General features: G+C 41.4%; 1 protein-coding gene across 1 annotated transcript in view; it reads left to right on the top strand.

Annotated features, from left to right (window-relative positions):
- Window positions 1-4,374: 4,374 nt before the first annotated feature.
- erfl1 (Ets2 repressor factor like 1) overlaps window positions 4,375-11,920 on the top strand; it is a 92,270-nt gene continuing 84,724 nt past the window's right edge. Inside the window, exon 1 of the mRNA XM_084725750.1 lies at window positions 4,375-4,910. The gene's annotated coding sequence lies outside the window, so the exon portion shown is untranslated. The remainder of the gene's footprint in view (window positions 4,911-11,920) is intronic.

Below are 11,920 nucleotides of genomic sequence, written 5' to 3'. Positions count from 1 at the left end.
AGTAGTATCTCTTCTTCCTACCCCCTTTTCCCCTTCCTTCCATCTTCCCATTCTCTTTTATCAAGTCAACAGCCGTCTCCCCCTCCCCTCCTGCCTGCCCTTGCCTCCCTCCCTCCTCTCCTCTTCCCTCCCCTCCCCTCCCTCCCTCCCCTTCTCTCTCCCTCTCTCACTTCAATCTCAAGTGTTTTCAATTTTATTCTAGAGTGGAATTAACTACCCCCGATGTCAAATTGCCGACGAAATCGATAATAATATCTTTACAAAAGAGGATATTCCAGTCTCTCGCGTCGGCTTTTGAAAAATGGAAAATTTAGCCGAGATTGATTCATTAGTTGACACGTTATAGGACGGTATAAGTATTGATCGCGGCCTGTCATGTCCCATCTCGGCTAATCGAAGCTGAGGCGCTCTGTCGATGGGCGCATTTTTCATAATTCCGTCGCCGGGGAGAGAGACCAGCCGGCAGAGGCGACTGCAAGGCACAGAGAGAAAAAGAGGAGAGTATAGGGGGGCAGAAGAAAGATAGACGGGGGGAGAGAGATGACTTGGGGGGAAATAGGTAGGGGGCAAAGAGTGGAAGAGTGAGAAATAGAGTGAAAAAGAGGCATGGGGTAAAAAGGAGAATGCTGTTTTTGTGTGTAGATCTGTGCGTGTGCGCGCTTTTACGCGTGTGTCCATACAGCATCTCCAGCCCAGAGGCCTCGGGGTGAGGCAGAGACGAGCCACAGGGAGGAGAGGGTATGTTAATGGTGCAGGTATTGGGGCGTAGATAATTAATGCATTAACTAATTAAAGTCAAACGGGGGAGATAACGAGGTGGAGGGAAGTATATAAGGAAAAGGGAAAAGACGGCGGGATGGAGGGAGGAGAATTAGGGCGACAACAGGGGAAGAATGGGTTTTAATAGCGAGCGAGGAGATGCGGAGAGGTGTGAAAAAGGGAGAGATGAGAAGGAGGATGAGGAGGGAGACCGAGAGAGAGGAGGTGTTGGGGTGGGAGAGGAGTGGAGGGGCGTGTGGGGGGGTGAAATAAATAGAAATTGAATGGCTTGGGTGCGAGCAGAGAGAAGTTCTGAGGCGGAAAAAAATATAAAGAGGAGTGAGAGAAGACACAACGACAATGATGGAGAAACTTTTGATAGTTGTGCAATTCGTTTGGAAAGTTGGCATTGGCGTGCTCAGGACTTATAAGTCCAACATAATGCCACTCCTCTGGCAGTCTTGTCACGAGTTGCACAAATCCAGGGGCCCTGTCAATCAACAAAAGGAGGTTGTTGCAAAGGAATGGAGTCTACCTGTTTGTCTAAAGTCTGAAACCCCCCAGACTCCATTGTTCCCCGAAGGATATAGAGCACTAGATTATAGGTCATCATATTGCACAAGGAGCCACACAGGGTTTCAAATAAATGCCAAAAAGGTGCATTCGCTTACCGTACAGAAAAATCTCGCCAGAGGTAAAAATGATAAAAATGAAACAATATTGTCTGATAATACATGTGCACATTTATCTTTTAGACTGGGGGTTCCCAAGGTTTTTCATGTCATGGCTCCTCGCATTAGATGCACATTAGATCACAGACCCCCAGTTTGAGAGGGTTTTGTCTCAAGGTATCCCATCTGAGATTTTTTTTTTATGTTTTTAGGTTTAGCAAATGCTATGCTACAAAATGCTTTACAAAGACGGTATGCTCGTTGCAATAAATTAGCCTGTGTAAACCCCAAAATATTCAAGACACCAGTAAAGAGATCACCGTCGTTGCAGTTATCTACCTAATGTTAGCTTAGCTCAGTGTCTTAGCTGGTGACATTTATCCATGGTAATTAGTACTCCACTCAACTCTGCTGTGAAGAACCCAAGGGGCCGCTCAATGAATCAAGAATCATTCAAATCCAAATGATACTCATCCCTGTCAAGGACCCCTGTTGGTCCCCAAACCTCAGTTTGAAAACCACTGCTTTAGACTATTGTCCCGCCAGATTATAGCTCACCACATTCCCCAGCAGTCCACAAAGGTTGTCAGGAATTCATTAATTCACCATAAATTAATCCCATAAAAGAAATAGTCCAGTACAGTCCAGCAAGAGGCAAGAGCGGATCAGACAGGAGCTTTTTGCCATCATATAAGCACAACTTATAGCTAAAAACATACCATTGGTCAAGTTTGGTTGGTTGTGACTGGTCTCTTTATCTTTTATTCCAAATTATAGCTGACCATATTCTGCAGGAAGACACCCAGCATTTGAAATAAATGCCAAAAAGATGCAGTCATGTACCACACAGGCAAAATCCTGCACATGCACACATTTATCTTGACCATCTATTGTCCCACCAAATTATAGGTCACCATATCCTCCAACAATCCTCAAAGGTTTCACACATAAAATACCAAGAGCTCATTCATCCTCCATAAACTGATGCCATAAAAGAGATACAGTCCAAGAAGAAGCAAGAGGTTTTCAAAGAGTCAGTGGATCTGACAGGAGCTCATCTTTTAACCAACTCATACCCAAAAACACACCATAGGTCATGATTCTTTAGTTTGGTGGATTGTGACCTTCCTTTTTTAACATTTATCTGTGTACTTTTATCTTTGGGTCCAAGTTATAGCTCATTCTACAAGGAGCTTTGTAAATACCAAAAACATGCATTCACTTACAGTGCAGAAAAATGTTGCACACGTGCACATTTATCCTTTAGACGATCTTTGGTCCCACCAAATCATACCTCACAATATTGTCCAATGATCCTCAAAGGTTTCACAAATAAAATGCCAAGAATTCATTCAGCCACCATAAACTAATGGCATAAAAGAACTACAGTGCAGTAAGAGGCGAAATGTTTTCCAAGTGTCAGTGGCTCTGACAGGATCTCTTTGCCATTATATAACAACTTGTACTACAAAACATGCCCTTGGATGTGTTCTATGTCAATTGGCCTGTGCAATGTTTATTTTGTCTTTTGTTCACCATATTCTACAAGAAGTCGCACCAGTTGCACCAGTATAATGCCAAACATGAGTTGATGCATGATAAAAGAAAGTTGTGCCGTAAAGGAAAACCTCAGAGAATCACTGCATCTTACAGCAACTCCAAAGTCTGTCCTGTTAATATCCTTTTTGTCTGCTAGTTTTGACATTCCTGTGCAAGATTTTTACTAATTCCCAACACATTTGTATCGTGTTCTTGTGCTCATTTTAAACACAGCATATTTTAATAAAACAACGCTGGCTCAATAAGTGTCCTTGTAGGCATGTTGTGTTGAAAAGCATACACTCAGACATGCTGAAAATGACACATCAATTGTCAGAGTGAAACTGTAGCAGAGAGCTCCAATGAGCCCCTGCTCTAGCAGTGAATCTCAATCCCATAATTGATTTTGATAAACTAACATGCATGGTGTGAGGAAGTCCTCTTGCATTGAGAGAAAATGGGAGTGTGTCCAAGAGGCCACCCCCAAATCAGCGATGATAAAAGTGGAGCTGAAATGGGTTGTGGTGGGATGGAATCAAGAGAAATGAGATACACCAAATTAGAAGAGATTGGCCTGATGGACTTGGATTAGAAGGAAAAGAGGTGTATGGGGAGGGGATGACGAGAAAAGGAGGAGTGTGAGTGAGTGAGGGAGCGCATATGTGGAAGATGGGGGAGAAATGGAGGGGAGGAGGAGGGGGGTCTCGGTACTTGGCAGTCTCTGGGTATCTCAGGTTCTCTCCGGCCGGGAAAGCGGTCGATATTTAATTGTTATTGCTAGCATGGAACGCACGGAAGCGGGGCCTGTACGAAAATTTCTCATTTATTTGGTATTCTTGTTTTCTCTCCTTTTCCTCCTTCCACCCGCCGCCCCTCTTTGCGGGGTGAGGTGGGGGAAAGTGTGTGTGTTTGTATGTGTGTGTGTGTTGGAACCGGGGGGGTTCTTGTGTGCGCACTGGGGGCAAATGGAGAAAGGGGATGAGATCTTTGGATGGGGATGAGATCCCTGGATGAAATCTGAAGGGGGGAAAAACACTGCGTCCTCTCCTCTCCTCCAAGTTTAGTTTCTGTCCCTAGACACATCATATCCACCCCCCCACCCCCCCTCCACCCTTCTCTATCTCCCCTCACTGCTCACTCCATCTACCCCCACCTGTCCAAAATGAAAAATCCGTCATTTTCATCAAACGTCCAACCAAATATTATCTACACTCCATTCCCAAAGATCGAATCTTATTTAGGGGCGACGGGATTCGCCATCTGTTTTCAAATTTCATTCCTCCATGAACTTTATTTTCCCCCGACTTTGGACAAAATTATAACCCGATCGATCCGCTTTCTGGCCACCACCCGTCTACATATATTTTCCTTGTGCGCTCTCTTCACTGTGCAGGTCAATTTTCGTGCAGAACACAGGCTGCAGCTGATAGAAACTTAAATGCAGTGGGGCTGATGTGAGCTGGAGGTTTCTCTTTTTCCTCCCCCTTCTTCTTCTCTCTGCGCTCTCATCCCTCCCTGCACCCGGATCTCCTCTCCCCAAACACCTGCCCGTTCCTCCCTCTTTTTTCCCCCCCTTACATCACTGTTTCGGACCGGTTGCAGTGGAGTCCCCCTTTTCTCCTGTCAACTTTTTCTTGCTCCGAGGACAACTTTTCTCTCGCTATAGTCCTGCGCGCTGCTTCCTCTTCATCCCTCTCATCCTGATTTTTTTTCCCCCCTCTCCCTCCCTCCCTACGGGCGGTATTCACTCACACAGCGAGTCATAGATCATGTCAGTCTAACTCTTCACCAATGTAGTTTAATGCAGGAGGAAGGATGCGCGGTCCGATCTGTTAAATTGCCCAGATTACCCTCAGTCCTCGGCGCAAGTCGACAGGATTCCCCATCAACCCAAGTGAAGTGGGAGCTGCTGGTCAAGTCAATGAAGGTGCATCGGTGAAGGTAAGCGTCCTACTTCCCTATTCTGTTGCGGACAAGTGGCATTAATAATAGACAAACGCGTCAGAAATAAGATTCTCGTGAGAAATATAATGCACTTTGGTGAGCGGGGAAACGTGCGCACCTCCTGCAGAAATTGATTGATGTGTAGGCTCTGTGTGTGGACGCTTGAGCGCCGGAGAGTTGTCGAACACAGCGCGCAGTACGCAATACGTCTCCCTCCAAATAGATCGGCAACAATTCCTAAAAGGTTTCTGCTTTTTTTTTTTTTTTTAAGTGAAAACGTGTTTGCGCGTTGCATTTGTGATTTATATCCTACTGCTACTGCTTCAGGGACCCAGACAGGCGGGAGAGAGAGGATGATGCTCGACAAATGTGAGATGAAAAGTAGGAGAGCGGTCGAGGAAGAGGAACATGAACTTGGGGAATAACAATGTTCACTTCAAAAAAAAGTTGTCCAAGTCAACACAGCGTAGTTGCACGTGCATATGCTCTTGCACAGACTTATATTTCAATATTTGATGACTTGTCTATAAACCAACACTCACAGTTTAAATGACAGTTATTGTACATCTGTATATATAACTGTCTATATTTCATAGACATATTGTACATGTGTAACAAAAGTCTATATTTAAGTAATATGTTGCATATATATAAACATTCATATTTCATTGACATTTTGCACAGTCTGTACTCTACTGACATATTTCACATGCACATAAACAGTCCATATGACTTTAACATTTGCACATTACACATCTATATGCACATTGCACATCCTCAGTCATTGTATAATTGTTCTGTTTTATCTTATTTATTGTGGACTCTATTTTTGTTTTATTTCTTACTACATTTCCCCTTGCACTGCTACTTTTTTTGTGCTACTGTGTCATTTCAGGGGGGATCAATCTTATCTTATTTTTTCCCATGGTATTGCGGATTATTCTCTATACTGTATGCGTGAAAGTGACCATAACCATTCAGCTCACGTAAATGCATTCCTGCTTCCTTAATTATGAACAGGGAATCATATCTTAATGTTATATTCAAGTGGTATCTTTATTTTCTTATAGCACAGGAACATGTCAGTTGATTTTGCTCAGATTATTTAACAGGGTCCATGCACTTATTTAACAAATAATTAAGGAATTAACAAAGTCTACAATGATACACAAACCACACATAAAACATCATGACAACAGGGGTTTGCCAAAGCTTTTTTCCTCAATTAGAGAGAACTTTGTCTTAAGGAATCCCCTCTGATGATATTTTTTTCTAGGTTTGGAGATAGTCTTCAAGCTAGGATCACTATGAATTACAACCAATCAAAACGTCCAACCCTATCTCATTTCTTGTTGTTCCAACTGAAAAAAATGTGATAAAAGTTAAAATATTCTATTCCTCCTTTTGCTGGGGATCCCCTACATCCCAATCAAGGGACCATGTTGGTCCCCAGACCCCAGTTTGAGAACCACCGATGTAAATACAGTATTTATTATGTAGTCACCTCATGAAAAACTGCTGGTTCCATGCAGAGGTTTAGTAATCGCATGATTGATTTGTACTGAGCTGTGGTTTAAGTGTTGTTTTAAAAATACTGGAGCTCTCTGATATGGATGTGAATTGAATTCTATTTACTTGCTGCTCTGACTGTTAATGCTGATTGTCTGAAAGCAGTTTAGCCGAGCAGTCACTTCTGATGCTCTGGTCCCCCTTACATTGTCCCTGCAGGATCACACACACTGCTTAAGTAGTAGTGGCGCAACATCATGAATCAGACACACAGCAAAGAAAACTGGCAAAGGTCAGTTATTTATACATTTGAATAATGGTACAATGATGGCAGACGGATTGTTTGTAAAGGGTGCGTAATGGTTTTAGTGCCATCACACCTGCCTGGAACCAACATGTGGCACAGAATGAGAAAATCATCGAATGCAAGAGTTTAGCAGCGGCTAGAGGTAGCTGATGTCTTATGTGTCTAAAATTCATAAGCTCTGACATGTCTGGAGACCTCTTTTAATATGTTTCTTAAAATTTACCATTAGAAATGTTGTTCATCCTTTTTTGCATTGTGGTGCACAAACAGCCTCCTATCACATATACAATTTATACATCGCTAAGCAAACAAATATGGTCCAATTTAACTTGCGGATGCTGTGATAAAAAGGGAATTTCACCCAGTTTAAGATGTTAACATTTGCTCTTTTTTTGTGATTATTAAGAACTCCTTCCCAAACACAGAGAGCAGAAGTGAGACTTTAATCTTCGATGTCCAACTGATACAGACACTCAGGAGCTATTGGCTTTGATGCAGCATGGGAAACTGACTTTGTGAACTCATACAATGTTGGATTAAGTTTATACATCTTTGCAAGCTTTATGTTCTCTTCATAATAATTTCAAAACAAGCCAGTGTGCTCATTATTAGTTAAGGTCACATGTAGTCTTTCACCACACACAGAACACATGGATATGAACACCATCATGCACCTCAACGTTTGCAGTTTTATTCTGATTTTACAAAATCACCACCAGCTAATATCTTTGAATTTTTTTCTACATTTTATCAACAATCTTATTTATTTACATACAACAGCAACAACCACATTTAAAACATATAAAAGATATTTCTTAGACAGGACTACTTCAATACTGCATAGATGTTCACTGTAAAATATTGTTAAAAGCGTCAAACTGCTTCTCATGCACTCCCTTTTCTTGTGGTTCCTCTCCTGACATATACAGCATCCGAAAAAAGCCCTCCCTGGATACTGTCAGCGTGACCTTTTCATTGATTTCAAGTTCGTGTCACACAAGGTCAATAACATCACTTGTAAAACTGAGATGGCTCCAGCCGTTTTTCTCATTTATAGATCAAAATCCAATGTGCGACATGAAATTATACTGCTCTAAATGTGCGGGGAAATGAAGAATGTCATCTGTGTCCGTGTTAGCCAAGCAGTTACACAAAAATGAATGATGAAAAATGTCAGTTGGTGACGGTGCAACACAGCTGCTGATGTTAAATAGTTCATATTTGGTTAATATAGCTTTAATACAATAACATAAATAATCTGAACAAATGATTTGCAAGGTACAGAGAGTGTAGCATCTAACATGGGAGCCTGACCAATAAATGATCTGCTTTAAGTGGTTTCACTAGAAAGATAAGACAAAATAAATACATGTATTGTTTTTTTCTTCATACGATCAAAACTGTATGTATCAGATGAGTAAAAATACATGTGCATTAAAACACCTCCGGTAAAAAGCATATTAAGTATGTAGATTGATCGTAGTTTTGAGTCATACTAATTTGTTCAGTTTTTTTCTGCCTGTGTTTTGCTGCTTCGACTGAAGCATTACCTTTGCAAAAGCTACAGTGATTTGTCAAATGCCTTTACAGGAGATGAAACGTTTCATTTTTTGACTTCATTCATGAATTATTGCATATCTACCAATCTATAATGCAACTGATGAGTAGTCTGTTAAAACACTCCCCTTCTTTTTGATGACAAAATGTAGAGAAATGTCCTTTTTTCAGCTTGTTTGAAGTGTTTGCTTTTGAACAGCAAGTCAAAAATTCCATTAGATGGCAAAAGTAAAGGACTAGAGATGAAGCAGTATGAAAATTTCACCTTTTTTATAGCGAAAAAAATTGCACAATTATCAGTATTATTGTGGTTTGTTAAAATGTGCTAGAAATGTTCTAAAAGTGTTAACAGACACACTGAAATCATTGCATTTAATTTTATATTGAGAACCTTTCAGCAGTTTGAAATTGCATCATGTCCTTTACAGTGTCCATGTATTCATTGGTGCAACTTCCTGCTGAACCTACACCTGGGAAACATTCGCTAACTTTGGTTGATGCTGGACAGTATTTACTGTGAGTTATAGTGCAGTGATCAAAAATGGTTTTAATGATAGTTAAAATATTAAATGATAATACTAATTGTCCGGAGTCGTGTTGTGGTTTACTGTGAAGCCGGTAAGGATGCTTGCGTACACCCAGGTTCACTGCAGTATCTCGTAGTGGCACAAACTGTGTTGGTTAATATGGCTCTAAATTTTCATATAACATTCTACCTGGAAATTAAGTGATAGTCTTTAAGTTTAAAATTAAAATGTACACTTCAAGGGGTAGTTGGAATTTTCTGGTTGTTTGTAGGTGAGGTACTTATCCATAGTCAGTGTATTACCTGCAGTAGATGGCAGTGAACAGCAGGAGTACTGGTGTAAGATGCTAAACAATGTGCTTCTGTGGACAGTTTTAGCAGCAAAACGTGTTTCAGACAACTAAAAAAATCTCACCTAAAATAGAAATGATCAATATCAGTTTTTGCACCACTTTACCTTGCTGTCAGACAGCATTTTCTGATGGGAAACTGCTGTTAAACAGGTTAAACATGGCTCTCTCCAAAGCAACCACACTTATTTTTTCCTCACAGGACACAGGGATTGGTGGTCCACTGCCGCCTCAGTTAGTTTGTTTGAGTTATTGTGTGACTTTGGTGTTTTGAATAGTTATTTCAGATACACCAAAGTCACAAAATAAGCAATCAAGGCAGTGTTAGACCAGCAACTCCTGTGCACAGCAAGGTAAAGTTATTGTTATTGCAACAGGAGTCTGGTGTCTTTGGAGAATGCGATATTTGGCTTATGTAAGTTTCCCGTTTGAAAAGGCTGTCTGACATAAAGTGGTGAAAATATAGTATACACTTAAACTGATAATGATTTTTTTTTAGGTGACTAAAATATCTTTGCTGCTGACCCTGTCCACAGCAGCACATTGCCTGGCTTCATACACCAGTGCTCCTGCTGCATCTCCAAACTGGGGACGTGCCAAGCGCCATCTTCTGTGGGTAATACACTTACTATACCTCATTCAACCCACTTCAAAAAATCTAAACCATCCCTTTAAGACCGTGTAAAGCTAAATATCTCCCTTCATCATGGAGAAAATCTTCCTTTTGTCAACTGGGGGATGTTTGGATTTCCTGGACTCACATCTAATCTTTAACACCTGCTCCTAACATGGGGAGAAGGACCCTGCCTGAGACTTCTTAAGTCTGAATTCCTCACTGGAGCTGGCAGGAAGATGTTTAGTTCCCACTGCAGTCTTGATATGTTTTTCCTACATGGCCAATGCCAATACCCCAGCAGCTCTTCCTGAAAGAACTTTTCCTATTGACGCTGATAATGTGTTAATCAATACGGTAGTTTTGTGCTTATTCTAAACCTTATTATATCCGCACCCTCTGTATGAATCAAGGCTCTGTGAGGACCCACTGCATGGGAGCATCCCTCCATTGATTAGGTATTAGCTTCACCACCTCCAACGCCCAGCCACTTGTTTGCAAACGGCGCTCCATTTCGGAGGTATTCAAACGATCGCTAAGCATGGGAGCCAATATTTATAGAGGCTTTAACAGGTTCATTATAGTCAGTGGGGATGGTTCCACCGAGGGATGAAGCTCTCATAAAGGGCCCAACGGAGTATGTCCCCATCCACTGAGCATTTGACAGTACAGTCAATGGCTCCAATCATTCCTCATCTGCTTTATGGCCGCAGCGACGTTTATGGCTGTTATGGGGTTAAAATGAAAGCATTAATGGATGCGAAAGGCAGGGGCTCTGTTCAGCAGGGTGCCGCATTTAATCAAGGGTCACTCTGTGTAAAGTCCATAATCCACTTGCTGACAGTTAGTGCCACCCCAGGGTTTTGCTCGTATACGCACACTGTTGCTTCAAGGGAGGTGATGGGTGAAATGTGCTCGTTTTGTTTACTGAAACGTGAAGAAAGCAAAATCAACACGCTCTCGATAACTTGTACTCAATTTATTAGTCATTTTGGTCCCAACATGTCCCGCATGTAAAATAACATAAACAATAAGCATGATTTTGTCTAGATTTTTGACCCAATGCATCAATAAAATGTTTGCAGTAATATTTGCTGAGACATGTCATACTGAATCTGTCGAATTAAAGTACATGTTCAGATGCACTTTCAGACACACATCTTTTCTCATGCACAACTTAACTGTTTTCCTCATGCTGAACGCTTTTCAGATTGTCTGTAGTGTAGCTCCTTTACTGTCACACTTCCTGCATTTGTTAGCAACATCATGCCATTAAATGCACTCTTGTTAAATCATTGTTTCTCAAACATTTAACTCTCTGTACCAACTCAGAAACCGCCATTATGACCAACGTTACAATACAGTAGTGTAGTTCTACCCTATTCAAGTACAGAAAATTCATATAGGAAACAGGTTTACTTCTAACAAGAAGATAATTTAGTGTTAACTGTTGGCAGCCCCTAACACAGTACAGGAAAAACAAAACTTAGTTTAAATTACATTTCAGCAATCTCATAGTCTAAATTTCATTCATCGAGATTCCTCCACGTACTTCTCGAGGGGTCTGAGTCCTTGCTCACCAAAGTTTGAGAATGTAGGCACTAAGTCATCCATAAAATACTCAGATTACCTTATGATGACGTGCAAGTAGTGCTAAATTATAGCTTTCTATATTTCAGTTTCAGTGGATTGGCACAAAATTATTGGTAAAATTCCCAGTATTCCTGAATATTGCAGTGTATCACCATCCTAACCTGTAGCTGTTACTGTGTTGTCCAAACCATAGCATAAGGGTTGCAGTGACATTTCATTCAGTGCAGACAACCCCCACCCCAAACAGCTGTGTGTGGCAAGACTCAACCCATGTCTCGTCAACTATTTGGGGGCTGCCCTATCTAGCACACCCCCTGGCTACCCAGAGGCATAGACTAGAAATCTAGAAAGCTAAAATAGCCTGTAGTTCCTACTTAACAGTGACATCACTGTGACTTCACTGGTGCAGGAAGAAGAACATCTTCCACTGAATACTTTTACCATCAACACTGACCGGAGATCTGCATCAAAAGTGGGGAGTTTTCCCTTTAAACATCCTTTCTCCTTCAAATCATTTTTTTCTTGCGCTCCCCACAGTTCCTCCTTCAGCCT

The sequence above is a fragment of the Lutjanus erythropterus genome, chromosome 9, assembly GCF_056507025.1.
Source record: "Lutjanus erythropterus isolate fLutEry1 chromosome 9, fLutEry1.hap2, whole genome shotgun sequence".
In the NCBI taxonomy this organism is placed as follows: Eukaryota; Metazoa; Chordata; class Actinopteri; order Lutjaniformes; family Lutjanidae; genus Lutjanus; species Lutjanus erythropterus.
The sequence above is the reverse complement of the archived record's forward strand: the minus strand, read 5'-3'. Positions and strand labels throughout refer to the sequence as shown.